Source organism: Syngnathoides biaculeatus, chromosome 20 (assembly GCF_019802595.1).
Source record: "Syngnathoides biaculeatus isolate LvHL_M chromosome 20, ASM1980259v1, whole genome shotgun sequence".
Lineage (NCBI taxonomy): Eukaryota > Metazoa > Chordata > Actinopteri > Syngnathiformes > Syngnathidae > Syngnathoides > Syngnathoides biaculeatus.
Window position 1 is genome coordinate 16,732,699 of NC_084659.1, and position 20,313 is coordinate 16,753,011.

The window sequence follows — 20,313 nt, forward strand, 5'->3', positions numbered from 1 at the left end:
TCCTTGATTGTGGCCTGTTAGGAGACTTATCTCAATAAGGCAAAAAATTGCCACCCTGCCCATGAATGGGTTACGGGAAGGTGGCTAACCAATTCCATCCTGAAGGCAAATCGGACATTTTTTACAACGCGAAATGTCAGATTCCACGATTAGCAAGCTAGCCAACATTTCATGAGTCAATGATTTGGTTACAAGTTGTGGTGAATTGTCAAATTACAGTTATGATGACAAAAGTAGAAAACTAAGGCTGGGTAATATGTCCTGAATAAAACCTCAATTCAATTTAGATTCCCCCCCCCCCCTCTTTGTCACTTACTGAAAAAAGCCAATGACAATATTGAAAAGTTTTTCTCTATGACCTCCTTTATTTCTCCTGATACCCCCCCCCCCGAGCATTCACTTCCCACACAAATTCATATTTTTTTTTCTTTCTTCTGAAAACACATTCACGTCAAAACATGTAAGCAATCTCGATCCTAAACAAGTGGACATTTAAAAATGTCCACGCCACTGAACTATATGGTAGCACTGTACACTTTCCACCTCTGTGTTTATTCTCACATAGAGCTGTTAAAAAAAAAAAAAAAAAGGTGAAACAAGGCGACCTCGGCACAATAGTTGCAGCGTTGAAGCACAGAACTTGGGACAAACGTTTCCAACATGTCGATAGAGCGCCGCTTACGCAACGTGCAAATGGGCACTGTGTCAAAATGCCAATATTCAGCACAACTGACTCTTGTGATTCTCCTATTTGGCTCTAATCATGTGTGGCAATTAGTTGTTGCATTAAAAAAAAAAAAAAGTTTCAAAACACCTCAACCCTATATAAAATTTAAGATGCAGAGTTCCGTATGCTCCCCCACGCTTCCTGCGCTCGCCGGCGGGGCAGCGCGGCGGCCCCCCGCTCCCTCTCCAAGGTGGTCCGCGGAGGGGCCCCTCGGCAGCACGCGCCGCGACAACTTCTCCATTACAAGCGTGACCTCTAAGGTCAGCCGCTGAAGGGTTGCGAACAAAGGGCATGACCCCCGGGGTCAGAAGTGGAACGCCGGGGGCAGGTCCAGGGCCCCCCGGCGCAAAGAGAGCGTGCTGTTTGCTTTGAAAGGTAAAGATTGCTAACACGGGAGGCCTAATAAGGATTAAGAGGCCGTCTCCTTTGGGATGTAACGCGGAGGCCTCGTACATCAGTCTCTATTAACCTTTGTGACCTTTAGTGGCCATTATTGGGCCCTGGGTCACACGCGCTCGCGTCAAAGGGCCGTAAAAGCTAACGTTCCCTGCAACCTCTCACCAATTACACTGACAAATTGTTTTAGGAGGAGAAATAAGCCTGGATCCCCGGAGGTTTACCTGTCTAGGCGGTTTTCAACTTGTTTATGTGGTTGGCACACGTCATAAAATAAAGCAGGCGGCCTCCCGAGGGAAAACGTCAAATTGTTTGGGATGAAATCAAAAAGCTGGCCAGCTCCTAATAAATTGTCCTTGAAAAAAATGCGAAAGTAAAAACGAAAAACGTCGTTTTCCTGACTTGATTATTGAGCCAGGCCCAAGTCGAGAGGAAAAACTTTGATGAAAGCCTCTGAGCTCCCGCAGAGTCACACGCACAAAATGGAGGACACGAGACAACATGGCGGCCCGAGTGACGCAGCCTCTCGCACACCAATCTCAATTTGCCAAACGGGCTTAAAAAAAAAAAAAAAAAAACAGCAGCAGCTTATGCGAAACAAATAGAAATATAACTGAAACAATTATCTTAAAAAAAGAGGCACACGGCATATCGAGGGTAAAAGAGGAATGAAGAAATTCCTTCAGTCGATTAAAGTTTACAAACCCTTCGAGGTCTGTGACAATTAGAGGGCATTTGTGAATATTTTAGGTCATGAACAATAAAATGCACACAAATTTAATTATTCCGTTTGGAAACTGTGGAAACAGATCTCTTTGTGGGAGGAAGAAAGATGAGAGTAAAATAATACATAAATGCACATATACGACGTAAATAACTCAAATTTAAATACGCAAAGAGGTGAAATCGCATAGAACAATACACAAGGATATAAGTTTAAATTTTAATTCCTTGCTCTTGTTATCAAATACACATTTAAAAAGGAAAATAATTACTTTGATGCCCACGGGACAGTTTATTAACTTTTTTTAAAAAAACTATTTACAAGTTAAAAATGACCTAAACTAACAAAATTATTTTGAAAGAATAAAATTGCAAACGAGTTTGGACGCTTTGAATTTTCTTGTAAAGTAGCCTCTTCGTTATGAAAATGTGCATTTTGCATTTTGCTGCTGCACAATGTCAGGAAAATGTTTTTTTTGTTTGACATGAAGAGGGAAAAATAATCAGCTAAATTCTCTTAACCTTTTTTTTCCCCCAAAGGTTTTATGTGCCAAATTGCAACACGTAGTCGTTTGGGGGGAAAAGCAGCCAAATTTGAGTGGATGAAAAATATGAATACCCGGATTGTCCTTGACTTTTTTTTTTTTTTTGCAATTGAAGACATATTGCAATCAAATTTCTTTTGAATTTTCCAATACTGCCGGTACAAATGCATGACTCTGATAATCGTGGAGCCACTCACCTCCGGGGGAAACCAGCTTCTCTCTGCGGCAGACGAGCGCACAGCAAAGTTTAGGGGGGGAAAAGGGGAGAGAGGGACATTAGGCCCGTGCTTGCGAGGAACAAGTGTCCGTTAGGAGGTTCTAGAAGTGCCGAACGGCTGATAAATCCTCGCAGCTCGTCCCCCCCCCCCCACACTTTTTTTTTTTTTTGCAGTTCTGCCCACGTTTAAGAAAGGGCAGTGCTTGAGCAGAATCGTCATCCTAGTTTTTGAAGTTAACCATGAGATTGCCCCTCTCCTTTCGACCTTCTAACGCTGCTCTCAATTTAGACACTCAACTCTAATGGTATTATCGCAGGAAAATTTATCAACGCCGATTGTGTGCTTTTTTTTTCCCCCCTCCCCACTTGTGTCATTTGAGCGACCCGTGCACGGCGCTGCGAAAAAGTAAACAAAAACTAACGCTGCGTCTTCGTGGAGCGTCGCTCGGAGTCTGCTGCAAAGTCAAGTGCTCTCGTGGCTGTAACAAAAAACGAGATAAGATTATAAACGACGACTGCGAAGAAATAAAAATAAGTGCAAATAACTTACTGCACATATTTTGATCTATATATCTATCTTTTTTTTTTTTTTTCGAACTTAGCAGAGCTCATGTGAGCGTCTGGGGTGTGGTGCATCCTCTAAAACGGATTCGGACCTGCTGTTGGCTCAAGCTGGGTGCCACGTCACCGCGCAGCCCCGGACGGGGCCTGCGTGACCTAGCTCGGCCCAGATCGGAGCCCAGCGGCACCCCCCTTCCCCGGCCCCCATCGGGATCATACACCCACACGCCACACAAGAAAGGTGGAGCAGGAGGGACGAAGTCGGGCCATTTTGAATCGATGCAGTTAAAAAAAAAAATATGGGACACTTGTCTGACCTTCCTGAAATGTCCTTCGCTTCAAGTACTAAAAGCTCGTTCATATCATTCAGCAATTGACTTTCTGTATCGAAATGTTTATTTGGTTTCATATCGTCGACTGCGTCACACGGCAACTGAAAGCTCACCAGTGTCAATATGAAACTCGCAGATTGTGTTCGTGTGCGCGACAATTTCCACTTCAGATGACAATAAAGAGCTTTTTTTTCCCCTTTTAATTTCATTTTCACTGTGGGTCGATTTTAAAAATACAGTCTCAGTTTCTCTGTGGGTGTACATTCTACTTTAGGAACAAAGCAAACTGAAAACTGAGGCATGCTAACAATATGCTTGTGATGTTCATTTTTTTTTTATTTGAATTTTTAGGGGGTGCCTTTAACCATAAGACTCCTTATATTTTAATTTAAACTGTGAGGACAAAAGAAACAATCGGTCAATTAAAAATAAAAATGATGGATATAAAATGTAAAAAAAAAAAGTCTCAACATTTAGAAATGAATTCTGTTGTCACTGTAAAGACAAATAAGAAACATAATTGGTCTATTAAAAATAAAAATGATTTATCTAAAATGTAAAAAAAAAAAAAAGTCTCAACATTTAGAAATGAATTCTGCTGCAAGGGAAGTTTCAATCTAAAGCCATTTTTTGTGCAAAAAAAGCAGAACACTCCATTTTATTTGTTCCCGAGGTACTTATCATGCTTGACCTCCATATTATACGCAAAACAAAGTTAAAACCTAGGACCCAATCCTGGTCATGAAACTATGGCCTTTCATTTCGCCTGAAATAAAGAACGATAGGCAGCCTTATCAATACAGAGTACCGAAATGATGAAAATGAATTTGCATTTCTTTAAAAAGAATGGGAAAATGATATTCCCTCGCCCCCTGACACAAAAGTGCTGCCTCTCATAACTGAAGGCAGCAGCGTGCAGGCTAGCGAGATGCGGACGAGAGACGCTGGCTCTCAGGGGTTAAGATGCTAGCGGTCATGTGCCTGGCGACTGCAACAAAAGCGGCCCTATGTAGGACGCATACAGATGGAGCGAGCTCCCTTTTGTGTGCGCCGTTTCACACGTCGCAGCCGCACAAGTTGCCAGGTCTGGTTCCCGGGGCCCTGCCTGGCTGCGGGCCTGGCGAGCGAGCGAGGAGCTTGCGGCACCTGAAGCGAGGCTAGCACGTCGCTATTCTTTGCGGCGCGTCTTCGCAGATAACGGAACGAGGGTCAAAACAGTGGGTCACGGGGGCCGAGCACGGTGATAAGGGTCTGGCGGTCTTGGGTCAAAACAAAGCTCTTCAGAAAAACTAACTTTAGCTATTAAGCATGTTTCAATTGTGTATATATTGTATTACCAGCAGCCTGCAATAATAGCTGCATGAAATATTGCCAGATGAAGACTTTAGCAAACTTATTATTGCATTTTAGTGTGCCCAATAATTTGGTTCCATAATAATTTAAACAAATCGACAACCATAAGTCAATTTTTAAATAATACACCCCAGCTTAGTAAACATGATTGACCTCATTCATGCAACAAAGGTATTTTTCATTATTTTTGAATTGTCATTTCAACTTAATCCACTTAACACAATCACTTTTGTAATTGCAATATTTTGTTCTTTTTGTGTCTATTTTTGTTTTTTTAGCTTTTACTTCTCATTTCCGCACTGTGGTTCAGTTCAGTCTTATTTCTCTCTGCCCTCGGAACCGCAGAGCTGACAGAGAATCTAGTTTAGCATCAATTCAAATATTGATTGTTTCTTTCGGCTTGTCCCGCCACACAGCATGACGTCTCAGATGAACAAAGGATTGATTTTTTTTCCTCACAATGACGCAAACGTAGCAACAAGAGTAGAAATTCGCAGTGGGAATTCCTAACTATGTGGCATGTTGTCTATGTTGGGTTTTTTTTTTTGCAAGCAATCACGTCTGTAAATCCAAAAAGGGGAAAAACAAGCTTTACGGAGGGTTGTTTTTTTTGCACTGCGTTTCTATCCTGACTCTGCACATTCGAGCAGCGAGCGCTCAGGTGGAAGCGGTTATTGTCGCAGAGTCGATTGCAGGTGGGAGGCGGCGGTTGTGCTCGCAGACCTCTCCGCGGCCGACCGTTACGTGGACGGAGCATTTTGACATTTTTAAATGAAGGACACGAGCACCGATACGCCCCACCCACTTCAAACCAACGTCAAGAGCCAATTGCTTAATGTGTACAATAAGTACCCTTCAGGGCAATATTATATTCATGAAGTCTTTGGAAAAAAATACATTTTCACAATGATTTTTCAGGACTGTGAACCCCACACGAGCAGCGGATGCTACACTAAGAAAGAAACTCGAAAAGTCCATCCTACCTCTCCGTTCTAGAAGTCACAATACAGCTTTGATGAGCCACTTCTCCTCTTGCTATTCCTCTCAAGCATGCCCACTTCCACAAAAACAGCCTTTGTACAACATCAGAAGCAGTTATTGCTAAATTTAGAAAGCTGGTGTTTTACCAAGACTCGAAAATACTTGAATGAAACCTTCCGAACTTTAATATGGGTAATTACACGTACAAGAAAGTTGACAGTTTTGCACGTTTTTGCCACCTTGCGATGATGAGAAAAGCGTTCATTCGAAAACTCATCTCCAACAGATTCCCGTCTGAAATTAATTTTCTTTTTTAAGTGTGCCTTATAAAATCATTTGGACTCTATTTTGTATGGTGAAACTTTAAGTCCCCCAAAAATAATTGATGAATACATATTTCTCTGGCACAAGGCCGACTGGTTCGTACATTTTCAAAAGATTTATTTTACCTTACATTAGCGGCATCGACTTTTTTTTTTTTTTTTTAAATCCTCCTGAACTAAAACAACATACAGCAAAAAATACTACAGTACACATAAAACTATTTCTCCAATCCACAAAGAAATACACAAAGACTGACATATCTCTATAGTACAAACTGCCACAGAGCGTATATGTAAAAACCTTTCAAGCAAAGTGCGGACTCCAGTCACATCGATCCTCCGATCACAGTCACACCAAGGGTGGCGACGCGCGATTAGCGCCCACATAGCGTCGTGCATTGTTTTACAACTTTTATCGCGAGTGTAAACACCCCGCGATCCGAATGTCTGTCCGTCCTTTTACACAAGCGCGCACGCGCTCCAGCATTAACACCTGGCGCACGCCAAACGTGGGTAGATTTTCCATGTGGCCGATAAAGCCGAGGGGCCGATGCGTGCCGCGTCGGCAGGCGATTTTTTTTGTGCCAAAATAGTCGTAAAAATAAAAAAACTGGGGGGGTTCCTTGACTTTGAGGGGATTACAGGACTTCATGTGACTCAAATCAACAAATATTACCAAACGAGAGCTTGTAACTTGAATAACTTGCAAGTCCAAGTTCTGTTTTTTATTTACCCGTCCAGCCTGTCAACATCTGTAACCACAGACGGACAGCTGCACGGATACTACAATGCCGCATTTTAACACTTCAACGCTCAACCCAAAGCGGGCGAATGAAGATTTCTTCCTTTTCCCCCAGGGGGGCGAAGCGGTGGAATTAAAGAACTATTTGCTGTGCAGGGTCAAGTCCAGCTGACACTGACTTAAAGTTCACATATGTGTTTGTGGTCTGTGGGGCAATGCCTGGCGCGACTACTACGACTAGATATGTCGACTGGATGAGACGAGAGGGGCTGACGGAGGGGGGGGGGGGGGTACCCGGTGTGTTAGTTTTCTGCCATGGAGTTCCTATTGACCTGTTAAACCTTTGTGACAGGAACAAATGCAAATGGCGCCGACTTGTTCACACACAGTACTAAAGGCCCATTCAAATGAGGCCCCCGGCCACAAAGCTGCAGTGGCCGAGCACTCAGTGAAGGCTAGGCAAGCCCCCCCAACCCCGGGTTGGGGGGCGGGGGGTGGATTTCAGCAAAGGCACAGTTCATTTGGGTGAGTGGTGCATAGCAAGCACACAGTCCTATTAGGTCTAAATCCCCAAAAAGGCTTTCTTTCGGTTTACCTTGCAAGACACAGGTGTATCGGAATAAATTCAAATTAAAAAAAAAAAAAACACATTTTTTTAACCTTCCATCATTCAATTCAAAAACTTGTACAGATTCACAATTTTATGACCATTATCTTGACAGTTTTAGCTTGTAGCTATGATCTGTGATTTCTGCCGCCCCCTGCAGCTGGCGTTGAGCATGACAACAAAGCAGGCCGTCGCTTCGATATGACGTAGGCTGCGCCGAGCTCAACTGTACAGGTCTCCCCTTCTCCCTCTGCCTCGCGGATGAATACGCCAACGTGGTACCGGTATGTATTCGAGTTGTTGAAACCAGCAAGATTCAAATGGGCGAGTAAAACTGTGATTAGTTCAATATCTGGCGTACAAATAATGGAGGTTCTCTCGCCACTGCGGTGTTAGAATACCTGTTAATGCGGGGAGATGCATTTTAATTTCTCGGTTCCCCCTAAATTACAAGAGTCAAACTGGTGGCCCGGGGGCAAGATCTGGCCCACTGCATCATTTTATGTGGCACGCGAAAGCAAATCAAAATTGCTAGTTGCGTTCTATCTTGTTTCTTTCTTTCGGCTTGTCCTGTTAGGGGTCGCTACAGCGCGACATCTCAGATGAACGCTCATATTTGTTTGGCACGGTTTTTATGACGCTAGACCCCTCTTTGGGAGTAGAGGGCCCAGTGAGATGTGAACTCACGACCCCTGGTTGACCAACCCAATGCTCTAATAACATTAAAATATCGCAAGCATTATTGTGACGAACTCCCCTTCAAAAAGAAATAATTGAAAATGTATTTTTTGTAGGCTTCTATTTTCAAAAATGTACATCATTTAATTCATCAAGCCAGAACTATGATGTGGCCCGTGATAAAAATGTGTTTGACCCGACTGTTAATTAACAATTCAAAAAACACATTTATGTTTTACAACACTACTTAACTATGTCTATAATGTACTTGTGGATAAAAAAAAATGAAGCAAACATGTACACGGGCGATATACGTACATATGTTTGTGCCTCTTAGGCCATTCAAATAAGCAAGCATCTTTTAAAATATTGTACCACTCCCATGTCCTGATTACGAAGTAGTTTGTCTTCCAATTGTTTTATGGTTTAATAAATGCGATCAAGTGTACGTGTGATGTAGGTCACTTTGCGAACGTAGAAGACGTTTTTTTGCATTACGTCCAGCTCGTCTTCCTCTCCATCATGCTTTTCACGTCACATCGCTGAACCTTAGCTGTACGTCACTAGCGACTGATGTCGCTATGGAGAATCGAGAAATTGCACCAGCCGGGCGGGAGAACCTCGCCAGGTCATGACAGGTGCTGAAGCGGCACAGCAGCGTTACGACACTCGAGGTGAGAATCAAGTGGATAAAAGTTTCTGCAAACTACATTGTGGCAGTCGACAGCTCCTCAAAAAGAACTAGGTGTTGTTCAATTGTGGCAATTATTATTGTTTCCATTTACCAGGTCATCATTGTGTGATTTATGCCACAGAAACGCAAAAGTATATTTTTAGTGAGCATTTTACAGTCAGGCCCCGCCCACTGCTCGGCAAAATTACAAGTTTTTGGGCTGTCGTTTCCTTCTACGTCATTTTCGATGCGCTGCCAACTAGACCGGTATGGGAAATTATTCAGGCATTCACTGGATATAAAAAAAATAAACTATGACGGAATGCAGCAAAATGTTTGTGGAGGTGACAGGCTTAATCAGTATTTTGCCATTCCTTCTAGTATTGGCTTGGATTAAAATACATATTTTTTTAAGTTCTGGATTTCAGCTTTAAAACTAACAAAAACCTGCATCTTATAATTTCCAAGAAATAAGAATCTTAAGATAATAAAAAACTTAAAACACTAACATGGAAATAAGGCTGGAATTCACCATGTGAAAAGTAATTGGTGTTGAATGAATCTGAATATTTTTTTAGTTTCCAGTTTGCAATAATAAACTTTAGTCCGAGAGTATTCAAATTCATCGAGATGCAGCTGTATATTGAAAAAAAAAAAAAAAATAAGGAAACAAAACTGACATTTGAAAACCACCCCTCATTGCTTTTTCGCCTCTTAAAATGCCTTCAGTACAAAACATATATTTAGATGTTCACTTATACTGAGGTTGACCTGTATTTAAATTTACTAGAGCGAGCAGGTTATTAGCGTAATTCCCGGCCTACGGAGGGCACATGGTTACAACCCTTACAGAGTACATTTGTAAAGGAAATACTATTTGGTAGATACGTACGCCACAACTGTGTAAAAGCCGCAAGTGCCCACATTGAAACTCACATTGAAACACGAGATATTTACAAAGACGGTACACAGAAAGAGTTTAAAGCTAAGCTAAAGGTAGCGCTAATGCTAGCACTAACGCTAACAGGGCTGGTTAAAATAAAACTGACCAGTAAATATTTCTGAGAGATGCCAGTAACACAGCAGCAACATGCCAGCAAAGCGCTAACTCTAGCGCAGCGCTAACAGAGCCGGTAAAAGTCACTTCCTCGGCACATATATTCCACCGGTCTCGTTCTTACCTTTTCCGCTCGAGTGCCCCCTTGCGGCCGTTAGAAAAAAAAAATGCACAAATTAGCCGGATCACCGCATAAACTGCACGGTTGAAAGCGTGTGGAAAAAAGTCGCGGCTTGTAGGCCAGAAATTACGGTAGTCCTGCCAGACTTCAAGTAAAAATTATATTTTGCATGCCAATCTATATTGAAGCATGTACAGCATAGCATATTCCTTACACTACATTATAGTTTATCAATCTGTCACTTTATATTTTAACATACTTTTCCTTTCTTTACTTCAGTGCATGAGTTAACATGACGTTGTTGAGTCCATCCCAAGTTTGTCCGTTCAAATTAGGTGTTAATATTAAATGAGAAGGCCAGTCTCAAAATAAATAAAAGGTACTAAATAATTTTTGAAGTCAAGGTGCCACAGTAAATGTAAATTGCGATGACGACGCTCAAACGACATATTTTGCAACTCTACGGTGTATTACTAGCTACCTCGTGCGTCGTATACAACAATTCCTAATTTGCTACTGTTTTACAAACAAAGCTATACTTGAGAGAATATTAAAGTACACAAGGCCAGTCTCGAAATATTTAAATAAAGGTACTAAAAAAAAAATAATTAGAAGTCAAGGTGCCGCGGTACATGTAAATTGTCATGACGACACTCAAACAGCATTTTGCGCAACTCTACGGTGTATTACTAGCTACCTCGTGCGTCGTATAAAAGAATTCCTAATTGGCTAATTTACAAACAAAGTTATACTTGAGCCTCAGTTGTCCCGTTAACTACTTTGGGATTTCACATAAATACCGAGTGCGTCCCGAAGGTGCCTATCCTATCCTTTTATTAAATGACGTCCGCAGTGTATTGAGTCGGGTATGAGGAAGTAAACACTGAAGGCTACGCAAGATCATGAAGGGAAACATAAAATAACCTCTTGAATTAAACTTCCAAACATCTCTAAAAAAAAAAGGCGACAAATAATCCCATAGTGCACAGTTGGATTTCATCAAATTGCATAAAAAAAAAAAGCAAATTATTATTATTTTTTTTGTTAGAGAGACACTAAGGGGTTTCCAAGCCAATTAAAATCGGTGCAAAACGACTGACATTGTACTGCTTCTTTGGAGTTTTTTTGACAGAAAATGAGACGCAATGGTGGCACTGTTACCGTCTCGTACGTTGTACAGAACATTAGCCATTCGGGGCTGCTGTCCTGTTCCGGTTTTCCTCCACAAAATAGCCGATAGGACCCCGAGGATGTCTCTTTCCAGCACATCTGGGGAACACCTGATCCGAGCGGTGGACTGCCAATAAGATCGTTTTCAACCTCGGTCCAAAAGTAGGAAGGTGGGCGGGTATTGTGACTGATATATCAGTTTGACATGACAGTACTAAACCTTAAAATTCAGCTATTCCAAGTCACTCTAAATATTTTCTTTAGTTTGATGCCTTTTTAGTCTGTGTTGGATTTTTTTTTTTTTTTTTTAAATCTGACAATCTGATTGACGCCATTTTAAATGTACTTTTATTTTTTTCTTTGTTTTAAAAGTTTATAAGCTGCCCCCAACCCCCTTTGTTTTTAAATGCTTTCAATCAAGGCAAGTACACCTAATTACCTTGTGTATGAAATGCGGTATGTAAATAAATGTGCTTTGCTAAACTGAACAGAGTTAGGGCGTGGGGAAAAAAATACTTAAAGTGCACAAATAATATATCAAGTACGGGGAATTTGAGAAAAAAAGTCCACTCCCAGACACACAAAGACACACAAAAAAGAAATTGGCAAATATTTGAAGGACAAACAGTGCTAATAAGCTTGTTCAGTCCTGTTACAATCAGTCCACCATATCGCCAAAAATTACACGACCAGCGTGTAAAATTATCCATGTTTATTTTCCCCTGGCCGGCCTTCCGTTTATACATGCGTCACAGTTGTACCTTAAATTTTTTTAATCCAGAACGAACCCAGACGCACAGAACTCAGTCACCTGTTTGCACAAGATCCTTTTGATTACGTGCAAGTATAGATTGCTTCAAACGTTCTCATTTCAGCTTCCCTGGCGCTAAACGGGTCAGAGAGGTCAAAAGGACCAAAATCTGCGGAATCGCCTTCTCCAATCAATTAGGTCTGCCGAATATTTGGAATGTTTTAAGTGGCGCCGAAAAACTCCATCTTGGCAAGCCCTTCTATCGACATCCTGTTCCCATGGATAATTCTTTTGGTTTTGCTTGTAATTCATTGCATACAATTTTTTTTTCTTTGTTCATATGTTCATATCGTCTTATTTGCATTAGTCCACGTAATGTATGTATTTCAACAATTTTTCTGATTGAAGCATTAGCACATGAAGAAAACTCCATGGAAGTAATATGCAGATATTTTCAAATATAAATTTGCAAAAGTTACTGTAAGTGCATATTATATATGAATATAATGAAGGATGCATTGTTGATTATTGAAGCTACGGGGTCGAAAATTCCCCTTTGAAAGCATATTTTAAGGCAACAGAGAGTTGTTTCGAAAGTTGTTTTTCACCTTTTCTTACTGGACAGAGGGGGGGGGGATCATGTGTGCAGGGGGTCATGAGGAAAACCTTAAAGTACCTCTCCGACTTTTGCCAGCTGGAACATTGAAAAACTTTTTTTAAGCTCCTCCGTCCGTCCCTTTTCTGTCAAAAGCATTTCCTGCCGCAAGGCCTCCCGAAAAACATTTAACCAGCTCTTCGTCCTGTGTTAATATGTGACAATTTGAGTCCTTTTGAACTAAAGGAGAAATTATGTAAGAGTTTTTTTTTTAAACTCTACACCCTTTATCTTGAACTTGATGTGATGAAATTATGATCCTATTCATGCAAACAAACAACCGCCTTGACTTGAATTCTTCTCCCGACACACAACGTCACAAGTCTGACACTCGGCCTGACGTTACGCAGCAAAGTTATCAGCCGGCCGGAGGACGAGCGCAACCGAGCTCGAGTCCACGACGGCGACATCATGTTTGGATGCGTGAGGGCAAAAAAACGGGACGTCACGTTGCTCGCCGCCACTTCGTGGAGGAAAATAAAAATGATGAATCAGTACTGTACTGCCATTCTATCTCCCCACAGTCTTTTTAAATGGTTATAGAATGTTGAACTATGTAATTTATTCATTATGTGCTCTGCCAACATGAAACATTAGTTTTGATCACATTTGGCTATTATCATTATTAACAATCTTGGTTTCTGTCTGCTCATCACACTCAAGAGTACAAAGTAAAGCTCCATTCGGCGATAATTTCAAGATACATCCAGTTTTGATGAAAATTGATCACTCATAAGAAGCCATTTTGCAGAATAAGCATGAAAAGGAACTCACCAGTCGTCAGGCGTCCGACAGCCTCCTGCTCTCAAGGGTGCTTGTGGACTCTGGTGGCCCTGCAGGAAACACACGCGACAGAAGCAGGCTGAAAACTCCAAAAAAGCGAGGAACGCCAAGAGGTCGCAGAGTTCGCGATTTGATGAGAGACAAAAAAATGAGTGGCACACAGAATGTGGGTGCAAGCTGAGCACACAACGTTCCTGCTGGAACATGTCAGTGCTGTCTGGCACCGGACCACGTTGCTGCTTTCCTTCAATTGATATTTCTTAAAACACATTTTCAAAATCCCTTTTGTCATATTTTCATAGCAAAGCAAAGCAAATTCATTTGTGTAGCGCATTTCATACACAAGGTCACTCAATGTGCTTTACGTGACTAAAGGCATTTGAAAACAAAGAGATAAAACATTTAAAACAGGCTAAAAACAATAAAGATGACAAACAAAATATTTAGTCTATTTAATAGTCAGTCAATAGAGTTAACATACTGAACATGACAGTATACAAAAACATTCATGTTCTTTCATTATTGTTTTATGCATGATAATTACTGTAATGCTGTAGAACTCCAGCTGTACAATATTTTTGTATATTTGCATATCATACTAAAGGTTTTAATCAAATAATTGAAACTTTTGAAAAATACATGTTTTTGCTTGGTGAAAGAGGAATTATAAATGTATTCGTTAAATTCACAACGTTCAGCAAACTGCTTTTTTTGTGTGAATAAACCTTTTTAGTATGGCAATTCCAGACCAAAAAAAAAAAAAAAAAAAAAAAAAATCAAAACTTTGCTTTTCTTTGAAGTATAAAAAACAAGGCATCATTTAAAAAGACATGAGCCTTTATGTTGTGCAACTTTAGCATATGACAATAACAGAGATGGTTCATAACTGTGTGTTATGACCTGAGATCAGACTAAACTAAGATACCTGAAACATAAATATTGCCTTCATTGAATTTGGGCACATGAGCCGTTTTGCTCCAAAGTCCTCTCTGACCAACTTTCCCCACATTTCACAACCTTCTCCGAAAACGTGACAAACACAACCCTCGTAATCTTTTTTTTTTTTTCAGCTCCACTGGATGACTCAAAACGTAGCCACTTGCATATCAGATGGGAACACACAGGCCACACGTCTCACAGGGACTAACTTGAGCAAAATTAAATGGAAGTCGCGTTGTATAGTCGTGCACGTCATGTAGTTATCGCAATCATAAACTGCCCACAAATTCAAAAGGTAGTCATAATTAACAGAAACCTTCACCCCGTGTCGGGCTGGCGTTTTTGTTCGTAGTAACCACAGTGATTTGCACTGTTAATTTAACCCTCCGACTGCATTCTGTATGCCTTTGAAAGAGATATTGCATGATTGACGCGCTCAAGAGAGATTCTTTTGTAATCTGCAAGGTTGGTCCACAGCGTCGCTGACGTTCGCCTTTCTACTCAGTCTGAAATGCACCCACACTTTCGGCGTTTTGTCTTTTTTTCCCCTTCACATTTCTCTTCTCTGATGTCATCGCAGTCTTCTTCTAAACTAGGCCCGTTTCCAAACTGTAAGCGCGCGTTATCGCCCGTCGCTCCCATTTTCCCGCGCCTTGAATCAAACGCGCGCCTCGCTTCCGTGTCCTCCCCCGGGCGTCGATGACCTAAGCGCGTTGCGCTTGAGCGTCAGCTCTGTTGAGCTTCACAATTAAATACTGTCATACCTTCCACTGACAGGTACTTTATATACCACAGGTGTCAAACTCGAGGCCCGTGGGCCAGATTTGGCCCGTCACGTGGTTTTATGTGGCCCGCGAAGGGAAACCATGACTATCAACTTCCAGGATTTTTGTTCAAATCTGGACCAAAATTTCCAATTGTCATATTACGAATTATTGAAGAGGCCCGATAGCTCAGTGGTGCGAGCATTGGTTTGGTAAACGAGAGGCCGTGAGTTCGTATCTCACTCGGGCCTCTACTCGCAAAGAGGGGTTGCGTCAGGAAGGGCATCCTGCGTAAAAATTGCCCCAAACCAATGTGAGTGAACGCTGTGGCGACCCCAAACAGGACAAGCCGAAAGAAACTTACTATATCATTGACGAAGAAATTGAGATATTACAAGCATTTTTTTGTGTTCCCAACGTCAACAATAGTTGCAAAACCCATTACAGTTGATTTCTGATTCCAAAACTAATGCATACATTTAATGTGTAAACATGACAGCTCAATTAAAGATTTTTATGGTTTCACAGTCATAATGGCCCGCTGACAAAAACCGCAACTACTGTGTGGCCCGTGATAAAAATGATCTTGACACCCCGGTATCACTCTGTGAGCTAAATTAGCAGATAACCGAGAAAAGAGAAAAATTTCTCAATCATTTTTTTCTGTACTCCATCCACTTATAAAACTCGAGTACCCGTGACAGACCTGTAATAAATAACAAGATGACCGAAATGTATTATTGTCATCATCAAGGACTCTATTCTTCTTTCCTTGTGGTCAAAAAAAATCAAGGCCTGGTAAACGACAGCACTTTTCTGTTCCACTCTATTTTGAGTCAATTATGTTCCAAAAAAAACATGTATTTTGGAATATTTCAGCGGTCCCGCGGCGTGTCCAGTTCAATCGTTGACACCGATGACCTTTCCTGAGGTTAAGAAGGCGCTATTGAATACGTGATGCTCAAATATGCATCACGCTAGTTCTGTAATTGCCCCCAACGCGATGCCAAACATTCCGCCCCATCGCAATAGAGTCGCCCTTTCAAACGTGTCCATCGGCTCGCGTCCCCGTAACGAGACGGCCTTTATCGTGCGCTTCGGTATTGCTCTTAGTGGAAGCTGGCTTTAATATTTCATCCGGTGCTCACGCTCAAAGCGGCGTATCAGCTATTTATAGCGACGGGAATGCAGCAATTTGTTCCCTCCATGCTATCACCGATTGAAGGCATAGAGGGACTCTCCGCTGGCCTTAATAAAGCGACTGGCGCGGTTCCTTCGTGCCTCCTGAGCATGTCAAGCAGCCGGCCTCTTTTGCACTCGTGTTTAAACTCGACCGGAGGAACCTGCGCTGCTCCCCACAGAGGTCCGCTTCATTTGCTTTTTCGTCTCTCCTTTCCTCTCCCCTCCCCATCTTCTCGCGGGATTCATGAACTCTCCATAAACCTGCTCGTCCCCTGCCGAACGCCACCGTTTCCCCCTGCGATATGAGGAATGCCACGAAAAATGCTTGCAGAACAGGAGAAAGACACAATTGGAGACAAAGTGAGAGGACAGATTGCAGAGCACTGAATCAATACAGAAGCTGCACTCGCTCTCTTGCTCCCCCCCAATGTCTTTTTTTTGCCAGTATTTTCTCCCTCTCCTCTCCCTGTCTTTCTCCCTTGCTCTCATATGATTCACAGTGGAAAGAAAAGGCCTTTTCCTTGTCCTCGGTTGAACTCCACATCAGCTTCCTGTTAGAAAGGCAAAGAGGAAACACCCAGAGCAGCACGCGCATGCGCACACAAACACGCACAGAGCGAGGCCTTCACTGGTGGATTCTTTGCTGCCGGAGAAATTAGGTCAAGCACTTAAGTACCCTGCACGGAGATGAACGCAGATTTAAAAACGGCGACTGTTTGGTCAAGACAGCGGAGGCACACACGCACACATTCATAAAAGTATGCAGACAGAAATTCAAAGTTGATAAACATGCATCTGTGCACCTTAGAACACAATACGGCATGCAAATACATAAACGTGCGTCTGAAAGGAACCTCAAACGGCCTCATTAGGGACGTCGGAACGTGTTCCGCAACAATATCCGCCGCGTCGGCCTGAAGAAATCCTCCGAACGCCCTGGCCTGCCCTCTGGCCTGAAATACCCTCGAAGGAACAACGAGCCGCATTGCTCAGCACATTCAATCAACTCTTCATGGAGGGGCAGATTTCACCTCGCTATCGCGGCGCTCAATCAATTGCGTGAGATATGACGGCGCAGGGGAGAGGGAGGATGAATCTGAAAATCCCTGTAATTCTCGGCCTCTTGTTACACGGCCATGTTGGGACCGGGTAAAATCACACTGCCATGTTTCACTCTACGACCATGTGCTTACCCCTATGTGTGCCACAGACTCACTGTGGAGATATCAAACCCCCCGCCCCCCTCCAGGGCCATTGTGCTGCCACCTGTGTCGCTGCTCCGTTTTCTCAAAAGGCACGATGCCGTTTTTTCCTGTTTATAGCGGCGAGCGCGCTTTGTAAACATGCAACGTCAGGGTATTAGTACAGTGATTTCCAACCTTTACAGAGCCAAGGCACATATTCTACAATTGAAAAATCCTACGGCACACCAACAAAAGTAAATGTCACCAGAAATGGATCGATGAATTACCTCATCTACTTCCTGCCATCAAATAGAAGAGGATTTGTTTTCTTCTGTCTGTCATTGTGCGTCACTGGCATAAATAGATAAATGAATGTTTTGGGGTTTTTTTTTAGCAATTCCATAAAATTGGATAACTTCCCACGGCACACCTGAAGAGCGCTCACGGCACACTGTTTGGGAATCACTGTATTAATACATCACATGAGAGCGTGTGGGCACCCAAAAGGAGCAAAAGAGCAAATCATCGGGTCCTTTTGTTGGGAATCTAAAAAAAATGCTTTCAGTGTGGTATGACTGTTGCAGAGAATTCAGTGTGCGACGTTAGCCACAGCAACGTGCTGAGCTTTATCGTGATAATTACATAAATGTGCTTTCAATCAATAAGTGTGTTTTTTTTTCTTGAGTTGAACAAATTCAAAGCAAGCTTTTATGCATCCTTTATAGTCTTTAATGTTCTTTGAACAGTAAAAATTTACATAACTCCCCTCTCACTTATCACCAGGCTCAATATTATTACATTTTTTTGGTCTTTGTGTTACGTTGGGAATGAATTAGAGCAGCTCACGCAGGCCTTTAAACCATAAATAAATCACATCCAGCCACAGCAGTGCAAGCCCAGCTCACGTTTCACTGAATTAATTTTCATCAAAAAACTCCTCGCAGGAGGAAACCACAGTGACACTTCGGGAGGGAAACCGCACTCCTCGACCATATGTGTCCATAGGTGAATCCCGGGTCACGACTTTTCTCGTTTAGAGCAATTTCTGGCCACTTCCGACCGGCGACGCGCTGGACGCTCTCTCCCCCCCGCACGGAGGTGCTTGTGAGCGGCTACACAGCCGAGCTCACGCCGGGAGCTGACAACAAAGGGCAGGATTTTAAGACCTGTGCCCGTCGTAACTATGACACGTGACGGCCAGGGCTAATTTACCCGTAAAATACTCGAATTGTGCGATTAGATAGTCCAGTCATAACAATATCGAGACAAATAATCACGTCTCGCTTTCGAAAACTATCAAATAAACAACCAGGAAGAGCGCGAATGCAAAAGTACGTACCCTGGGTCACGTTCAAGTCCAACGTTCTCGAATTCTCGTCAAGTTCCAAGCAAAGAGACATTCCAGACGGCGAAGTCGTGGGGGGAAGAAAAAAAAAAAGTGTCCGTGTTCAGAGTCGGCAGCCGGGTAATCGTGACGCCGCTCTCCGCTCCCTCCTCCCCGGGCCGGGCTGCTCGGTTCAGCGGGGACACGGCGCGTCCTCTGCCCGCCGCTCAAGCAGATGCGTCAAGTTCAGCTGAGGTGAAAGCAGCCAGTTACACAAGCAGCCGCCGCCGCTCCGACGTCGAAGCCCACTTGTTTCTGGGTCTCTGATAAAGAGAGAGGTGGGCTGTGACAAAATAATAATAATAATAAAGCGAAAAGACACTTCACGTTCTAAAAGCAGCAGAAGTAGGCTGCGTTGCGAAGATTATTGAGGGCTGCCTCACACCCCCTCCTTTTTTTCCCCCTTCCGCGAATGAAAAAAAAAAAGCCCTGCTTAATATTGCCTGATGCCAACGCTATATTAAAAAAATATAACTAAAAGCTTATTTTGACGGCAAGATAGCCGCGTCAAGAAAATGAAACAAAAAAAAAAATACAACACGGAGGCGATAACGTCGACTGTTTTATTCAATTCTAGCCACTTTTCCCCGTGTCATTTTGATCGATTGCATGGCAAATAAGTTGTTTGAAGAGTGCATGTTATAATCTCACGCGTGAACAATATTAATTGGTAAATGTAAGTGCGTGACTTCAACAGCTTTGGCGACACAAACGCATTCAATTTAAATTTCTAATTGTTAGCAACTTAGCTCGGTTTGACTAATTAGCTTCGAAGCCACGAAAAGTGGATTTCCACACACCTGTAAGACGATGTTAATTAGCTCCACATGCTTACCTCCCTCATAAAATAAATGATGAATATTAAATTATGTTTCAGTTTACCTGTATACATACACACACTCGGGGAAAGAAAAAAGTGATTTAACTATAAATATGAATCCTTTCAAGTGGACGTGGGTCCTAATCAGGAAGTGAAAATGACAAGGACCTGATTATGTCTGTTTTTTGTGTTTTTGTTTTTGAAAAGTCACCTAGAACTTTTTTCCTATCCATGTTAAATTAATTTTACACTGTAGCACAATAGTTTTACCAATTGACATAAAAGGAAAATCAGGTCAAGATTTGGTAAATATATTTTCAGCTAACATAACAATCTGGCATTATATAGGACATCAAAAAAAGGAAGATGTAAACTTTTCATATTTCTAAGGACCTCTTGCTGGCTACAAATTTAAATTTGAACAAAAACTGTTATTTGCACCTAAAACTAAATTAACAATTACAGCACATCACATTCAAATCCTAATTATGAATAACCAAAGCAAATATGGGGTTCATAGTGTTGTAAATTTCCAGACAAAACTTAACTGAACTAATATCTGGTGTTTTTCCATTTCATTTTTGTATGTTATTTTTTCATTTCTGCACTGAAAAAAGAAGGCAATAAACGAAAAAAAGACTTGTG

The 20,313-nt window shown here is 42.1% G+C and overlaps 1 long non-coding RNA gene across 1 annotated transcript; it reads right to left on the bottom strand.

Moving 5' to 3' along the window:
* Positions 1–779: 779 nt before the first annotated feature.
* LOC133493527 (uncharacterized) lies at positions 780–19,612 on the bottom strand. Its single transcript, XR_009793038.1, has 3 exons — positions 18,804–19,612; positions 13,387–13,445; positions 780–3,087 (listed from the first exon to the last, which is right to left on the bottom strand). It is a non-coding gene; the product is annotated as an uncharacterized LOC133493527 (long non-coding RNA).
* Positions 19,613–20,313: the final 701 nt, after the last annotated feature.